This window comes from Schistocerca cancellata, chromosome 5 (assembly GCF_023864275.1).
Source record: "Schistocerca cancellata isolate TAMUIC-IGC-003103 chromosome 5, iqSchCanc2.1, whole genome shotgun sequence".
In the NCBI taxonomy this organism is placed as follows: domain Eukaryota; kingdom Metazoa; phylum Arthropoda; class Insecta; order Orthoptera; family Acrididae; genus Schistocerca; species Schistocerca cancellata.
In genome coordinates this window covers 93,882,255-93,889,874 of record NC_064630.1, presented here as the reverse complement: position 1 = coordinate 93,889,874, position 7,620 = coordinate 93,882,255, and the positions used below count along the sequence as shown (strand labels likewise).

Genomic DNA, 7,620 nt, shown 5'->3' with positions numbered 1-7,620 from the left:
CAGTATCCCTCAGGAGGACGTCCAAAGACTATCAATCTATACCAAGCCGGATAACTGCTGGAGTAAGTGTGGTGTCACCGCCAGACACCACGCTTTTTTTTTTCTTTATTGAATTTCAATTCCCCCCGAAGGGGGCAGGCTGGCAGCAGCTTAGTATGCCGCTCTTCAGCCTACAGGTTTTTTGACAAAGATCAAGAGAACAAATAATAAAAAAAACAGGCGATAAAATCGGAGACTTAGAGAGTAACATGGCGAAAAGAAATCGTGGAACTTAAAACAAACAACAGAGGGATGATGATGCTAATAAAAATACATACGAAGCAGACAGGGAAAACAATAGACAATTAAAAAACACGGCGACAGTCTGGATTCTGTTCGCAAAAGACATAAAATTCACACCTAGCGACAGCATGGTTTCTGTTCGCAACACGAGAAAGACAAACAACACTGAATAGTCACTGGAACACTGCACTAAAAAGTAGGCTCCCTGCCGCCGTTGGATAAGCAGCTGCAGCAGCAAGTCGTATACTCCTAGCTCACTCATTTGTTACATAGTTTAATTCTTAATTTCTTTGCGTGTTTTTGGTACTTGCATTGTTTAATTCATAAATTTCGGGCGTATTATAGTATCTGAGAGTTGTAGCATCGCGTTTTAGTACCTGAATAGTGTAAATTCGCGTAGTCGTCTGTCATCTGTTTTCGTTTTGAACGGCCAGTGTCGGTTGGTCACAGTCAGTGTGCTCCCTGCCGCCGTTGGATAAGCAGCTGCAGCAGCAAGTCGTATACTCCTAGCTCACTCATTTGTTACATAGTTTAATTCTTAATTTCTTTGCGTGTTTTTGGTACTTGCATTGTTTAATTCATAAATTTCGGGCGTATTATAGTATCTGAGAGTTGTAGCATCGCGTTTTAGTACCTGAATAGTGTAAATTCGCGTAGTCGTCTGTCATCTGTTTTCGTTTTGAACGGCCAGTGTCGGTTGGTCACAGTCAGTGTGCTCCCTGCCGCCGTTGGATAAGCAGCTGCAGCAGCAAGTCGTATACTCCTAGCTCACTCATTTGTTACATAGTTTAATTCTTAATTTCTTTGCGTGTTTTTGGTACTTGCATTGTTTAATTCATAAATTTCGGGCGTATTATAGTATCTGAGAGTTGTAGCATCGCGTTTTAGTACCTGAATAGTGTAAATTCGCGTAGTCGTCTGTCATCTGTTTTCGTTTTGAACGGCCAGTGTCGGTTGGTCACAGTCAGTGTGCTCCCTGCCGCCGTTGGATAAGCAGCTGCAGCAGCAAGTCGTATACTCCTAGCTCACTCATTTGTTACATAGTTTAATTCTTAATTTCTTTGCGTGTTTTTGGTACTTGCATTGTTTAATTCATAAATTTCGGGCGTATTATAGTATCTGAGAGTTGTAGCATCGCGTTTTAGTACCTGAATAGTGTAAATTCGCGTAGTCGTCTGTCATCTGTTTTCGTTTTGAACGGCCAGTGTCGGTTGGTCACAGTCAGTGTGCTCCCTGCCGCCGTTGGATAAGCAGCTGCAGCAGCAAGTCGTATACTCCTAGCTCTACCACATAAATTTCGGGCGTATTATAGTATTTGAGAGTTGTAGCATCACGTTTTAGTACTCGAATAGTGTTAAATCGCGTAGTCTCCTTCCGCCGCCGAGCAGTGTGTCAGCAGTGCACAAGTGGCAGCATTACTGCATTTACTAGGCAATCTTGTATTTTAATAACCGCTTCAATTTCATGTCGTTTTGTTTGAGCTCTCTGTAGATTAGTTCAGACGTTCTTTGCACAAGTTTTTAGCATGGATAGGGACTGCAACTGCTGTGTTCGGATGCAGGCTGAGTTGGCATCCCTTCGCTCCCAGCTTCAGGCAGTGTTGGCTTCGGTCACACAGCTTGAGGCTGTTGCCAATGGGCATCACTGTGGGGGTCCGGATGGGGGTTTGTCGGGGACGGACAGCTCGTCCCACGCATCCCCCGATCGGACTACGACTGTGGTTGCCCGGGATACTGCCCGCATTGAGGCTGATCCCTCACCTGTGGTAGAGTGGGAGGTCGTCTCAAGGTGTGGCAGGGGGCGAAAGACATTCCGGAGGGCTGAACGGAAGGCCTCTCCAGTTTGTCTGACGAACCGGTTTCAGGCTCTGTCTCAGGCTGATACTGATCTTCAGCCTGACATGGCTGCTTGTCCTGTTCCAGAGGTTGCCCCTCAGTCTGCAAGATCCGGGCAGTCGCAGAGGGTGGGCTTACTGGTAGTTGGGAGCTCCAACGTGAGGCGCGTAATGGGGCCCCTTAGGGATATGGCAGCAAGGGAGGGGAAGAAAACCAAAGTGCACTCCGTGTGCATACCGGGGGGAGTCATTCCAGATGTGGAAAGGGTCCTTCCGGATGCCATGAAGGGTACAGGGTGCACCCATCTGCAGGTGGTCGCTCATGTCGGCACCAATGATGTGTGTCGCTATGGATCGGAGGAAATCCTCTCTGGCTTCCGGCGGCTATCTGATTTGGTGAAGACTGCCAGTCTCGCTAGCGGGATGAAAGCAGAGCTCACCATCTGCAGCATCGTCGACAGGACTGACTGCGGACCTTTGGTACAGAGCCGAGTGGAGGGTCTGAATCAGAGGCTGAGACGGTTCTGCGACAATGTGGGCTGCAGATTCCTCGACTTGCGCCATAGGGTGGTGGGGTTTCTGGTTCCGCTGGATAGGTCAGGAGTCCACTACACGCAACAAGCGGCTACACGGGTAGCAGGGGTTGTGTGGCGTGGGCTGGGCGGTTTTTATAGGTTAGATGGCCTCGGGCAAGTGCAGAAAGGGCAACAGCCTCAACGGGTGCGGGGCAAAGTCAGGACATGCGGGGACCAAGCAGCAATCGGTATTGTAATTGTAAACTGTCGAAGCTGCGTTGGTAAAGTACCGGAACTTCAAGCGCTGATAGAAAGCACCGAAGCTGAAATCGTTATAGGTACAGAAAGCTGGCTGAAGCCAGAGATAAATTCTGCCGAAATTTTTACAAAGGCACAGACGGTGTTTAGAAAGGATAGATTGCATGCAACCGGTGGTGGAGTGTTCGTCGCTGTTAGTAGTAGTTTATCCTGTAGTGAAGTAGAAGTGGATAGTTCCTGTGAATTATTATGGGTGGAGGTTACACTCAACAACCGAGCTAGGTTAATAATTGGCTCCTTTTACCGACCCCCCGACTCAGCAGCATTAGTGGCAGAACAACTGAGAGAAAATTTGGAATACATTTCACATAAATTTTCTCAGCATGTTATGGTCTTAGGTGGAGATTTCAATTTACCAGATATAGACTGGGACACTCAGATGTTTAGGACGGGTGGTAGGGACAGAGCATCGAGTGACATTATACTGAGTGCAGTATCCGAAAATTACCTCGAGCAATTAAACAGAGAACCGACTCGTGGAGATAACATCTTGGACCTACTGATAACAAACAGACCCGAACTTTTCGACTCTGTAAGAGCAGAACAGGGAATCAGTGATCATAAGGCCGTTGCAGCATCCCTGAATATGGAAGTTAATAGGAATATAAAAAAAGGGAGGAAGGTTTATCTGTTTAGCAAGAGTAATAGAAGGCAGATTTCAGACTACCTAACAGATCAAAACGAAAATTTCTGTTCCGACACTGACAATGTTGAGTGTTTATGGAAAAAGTTCAAGGCAATCGTAAAATGCGTTTTAGACAGGTACGTGCCGAGCAAAACTGTGAGGGACGGGAAAAACCCACCGTGGTACAACAACAAAGTTAGGAAACTACTGCGAAAGCAAAGAGAGCTTCACTCCAAGTTTAAACGCAGCCAAAACCTCTCAGACAAACAGAAGCTAAACGATGTCAAAGTTAGCGTAAGGAGGGCTATGCGTGAAGCGTTCAGTGAATTCGAAAGTAAAATACTAGGTACCGACTTGACAGAAAATCCTAGGAAGTTCTGGTCTTACGTTAAATCAATAAGTGGCTCGAAACATCATGTCCAGACACTCCGGGATGATGATGGCATTGAAACAGAGGATGACAAGCGTAAAGCTGAAATACTAAACACCTTTTTCCAAAGCTGTTTCACAGAGGAAGACCGCACTGCAGTTCCTTCTCTAAATCCTCGCACCAACGAAAAAATGGCTGACATTGAAATAAGTGTCCAAGGAATAGAAAAGCAACTGGAATCACTCAACAGAGGAAAGTCCACTGGACCTGACGGGATACCAATTCGATTCTACACAGAGTACGCGAAAGAACTTGCCCCCCTTCTAACAGCCGTGTACCGCAAGTCTCTAGAGGAACGGAAGGTTCCAAATGATTGGAAAAGAGCACAGGTAGTCCCAGTCTTCAAGAAGGGTCGTCGAGCAGATGCGCAAAACTATAGACCTATCTCTCTGACGTCGATCTGTTGTAGAATTTTAGAACATGTCTTTTGCTCGAGTATCATGTCGTTTTTGGAAACTCAGAATCTACTATGTAGGAATCAACATGGATTCCGGAAACAGCGATCGTGTGAAACCCAACTCGCTTTATTTGTTCATGAGACCCAGAAAATATTAGATACAGGCTCCCAGGTAGATGCCATTTTCCTTGACTTCCGGAAGGCGTTCGATACAGTTCCGCACTGTCACCTGATAAACAAAGTAAGAGCCTACGGAATATCAGACCAGCTGTGTGGCTGGATTGAAGAGTTTTTAGCAAACAGAACACAGCATGTTGTTCTCAATGGAGAGACATCTACAGACGTTAAAGTAACCTCTGGCGTGCCACAGGGGAGTGTTATGGGACCATTGCTTTTCACAATATATATAAATGACCTAGTAGATAGTGTCGGAAGTTCCATGCGGCTTTTCGCGGATGATGCTGTAGTATACAGAGAAGTTGCAGCATTAGAAAATTGTAGCGAAATGCAGGAAGATCTGCAGCGGATAGGCACTTGGTGCAGGGAGTGGCAACTGACCCTTAACATAGACAAATGTAATGTATTGCGAATACATAGAAAGAAGGATCCTTTATTGTATGATTATATGATAGCGGAACAAACACTGGTAGCAGTTACTTCTGTAAAATATCTGGGAGTATGCGTGCGGAACGATTTGAAGTGGAATGATGATATAAAATTAATTGTTGGTAAGGCGGGTACCAGGTTGAGATTCATTGGGAGAGTCCTTAGAAAATGTAGTCCATCAACAAAGGAGGTGGCTTACAAAACACTCGTTCGACCTATACTTGAGTATTGCTCATCAGTGTGGGATCCGTACCAGATCGGGTTGACGGAGGAGATAGAGAAGATCCAAAGAAGAGCGGCGCGTTTCGTCACAGGGTTATTTGGTAACCGTGATAGCGTTACGGAGATGTTTAAGAAACTCAAGTGGCAGACTCTGCAAGAGAGGCGCTCTGCATCGCGGTGTAGCTTGCTCGCCAGGTTTCGAGAGGGTGCGTTTCTGGATGAGGTATCGAATATATTGCTTCCCCCTACTTATACCTCCCGAGGAGATCACGAATGTAAAATTAGAGAGATTAGAGCGCGCACCGAGGCTTTCAGACAGTCGTTCTTCCCGCGAACCATACGCGACTGGAACAGGAAAGGGAGATAATGACAGTGGCACGTAAAGTGCCCTCCGCCACACACCGTTGGGTGGCTTGCGGAGTATAAATGTAGATGTAGATGTAGATGTAGATGTAGATGTAGGCAAATGTGACATACCACAGTCAAGAGCAGGTGGGGGGAAACTGGACAGAAGATGGGAAAACAAAAAAGGGGGGAAAGGAGAGTAAAAGCGAAGGGGGGGGGGGGACCGGGAAAGGAGCTGATGGAGGATGAGGACCCATAAGAGGCGTGGGGGGCAGACGCGACAGGGAGTGGGGTAGGCAGAGGAGGGGAATACAAAAGGACTGGGGGGGAGAAGGGAGGTAGGGAGAGGTTTAGTGGGGAGAAAACAGGACGGAAGGGGGGGGGGAAGAGGGAGCCCAGGGAAAGGACAGAGGAAAGGAGGGGGAGTGGGGATCAGAGTTGATAGGAAGGATAAATGGAGGGAGAGAGGGCATCGTCCGGGAGGGGGAGTTGACGGAAGCCACCTTGGGAAAGACACCACGCTTGCTAGGTGGTAGCCTTTAAATCGGCCGCGGTCCGTTAGTATACGTCGGACCCGCGTGTCGCCACTATCAGTGATTGCAGACCGAGCGCCGCCACACGGCAGGTCTAGAGAGACTTCCTAGCACTCGCCCCAGTTGTATAACCGACTTTGCTAGCGATGTCACTGACAAAATACGCTCTCATTTGCCGAGACGATAGTTAGCACAGCCTTCAGCTACGTCATTTGCTACGACCTAGCAAGGCGCCATTACCACTTACTACTGATGCTGTAAAACATGTACAGTCAAGAGCGATGTTCACCATTTATGGATTAAAGTTAAGTATTCCACAGCTACGTCCTTTTTTGCTAGTATAATTTCCTTGTCCTGTTCCAGACCTCACGCCAGCCTGCGTGAGCTAAAACGCGTGCCTTTCGGCTTCCTCTCAAAACCGGGTTGGCTCTCTTGCCAATCCACAACAGTAAGGACCAGAGGTGGACCAGTGATTTACTGACTTGCTACATTTTGAAGCTGTTCCTCCTGAATAAACTCAACTCCTCCCGAACAGGCCACGAAGACCCAACGGTAACGACCGGCCGCCGTGTCATCCTTAGCCCACAGGCGTCACTGGATGCGGGTATGGAGGGGCATGTGGTCAGCACACCGCCCTCCCGGCCGTATGTCAGTTTCCGAGACCGGAGCCGCTACTTCTCTGTCAAGTAGCTCCTAAGTTTGCCTCACAAGGGCTGAGTGTACCATGCTTGCCGACAGCGCTCGGCAGACCGGATGGTCACCCATCCAAGTGCTAGACCAGCCCCACAGCGCTTAACTTCGGTGATCTAAGGGGAACCGGTGTTACCACTGCGGCACCGCCGTTGGCCTTCCTCCTGAATAACTCATCCAATTTTCTGAAATTGTAATCATTTGTTTGTCTGTATATGTACATCACATCTACTGATTTCCTTTCCATTCGAATAATTCCTTCTTATTCCGTCGTTCTTTCTTTCTTTCTTTCTTTTTTTTTTTTTTTTTTTGGCTTAGAGCGAGTTATTAAGGTAGATTACATTGGCACCCAAACGGTAAGCATATTTCAACAGCACAAGCAAAGAAACTCTTTTTATGTTAGGATTGCGAATACGGATGCCACCTTTTTGATTTAGCGGTCTAAACTTGCATTCTTTTATGATTAAATCCAGGGAACCAAAGACCCAGCACTTAAAACCAGAAAATATTCGCAAACCTGCTTTATTGATATCCCCGTAATGTTAGGTTAAAACCGAAAATTAAAAATACGAAACACGGAAAAGAAGGATGAGAAATTTTTACTAGACATCTACAAAAGTGGCACATTAATATCCCTCAAATTGAAGAAACAGAGAATAAACTTGTATTTTATTTCTATTTTTCGTTGTCGACTGGCATAATTGAAGTTGAACAAAATGTGTTTTGAAAGCTGTATTTTTTGGGTCGATTGGGTAGTGTTCCCCAGGACCAATATGTTAAATGAATGTGGAGAACATCCGAAAATCATCTTAAAATTGGCTGG

The 7,620-nt window shown here is 46.6% G+C and overlaps 1 pseudogene; it reads right to left on the bottom strand.

Annotated features, from left to right (window-relative positions):
* Window positions 1-6,836: 6,836 nt before the first annotated feature.
* Window positions 6,837-6,954, bottom strand: LOC126189306 (5S ribosomal RNA; annotated as a pseudogene).
* Between the last annotated feature and the right edge of the window lie 666 nt (window positions 6,955-7,620).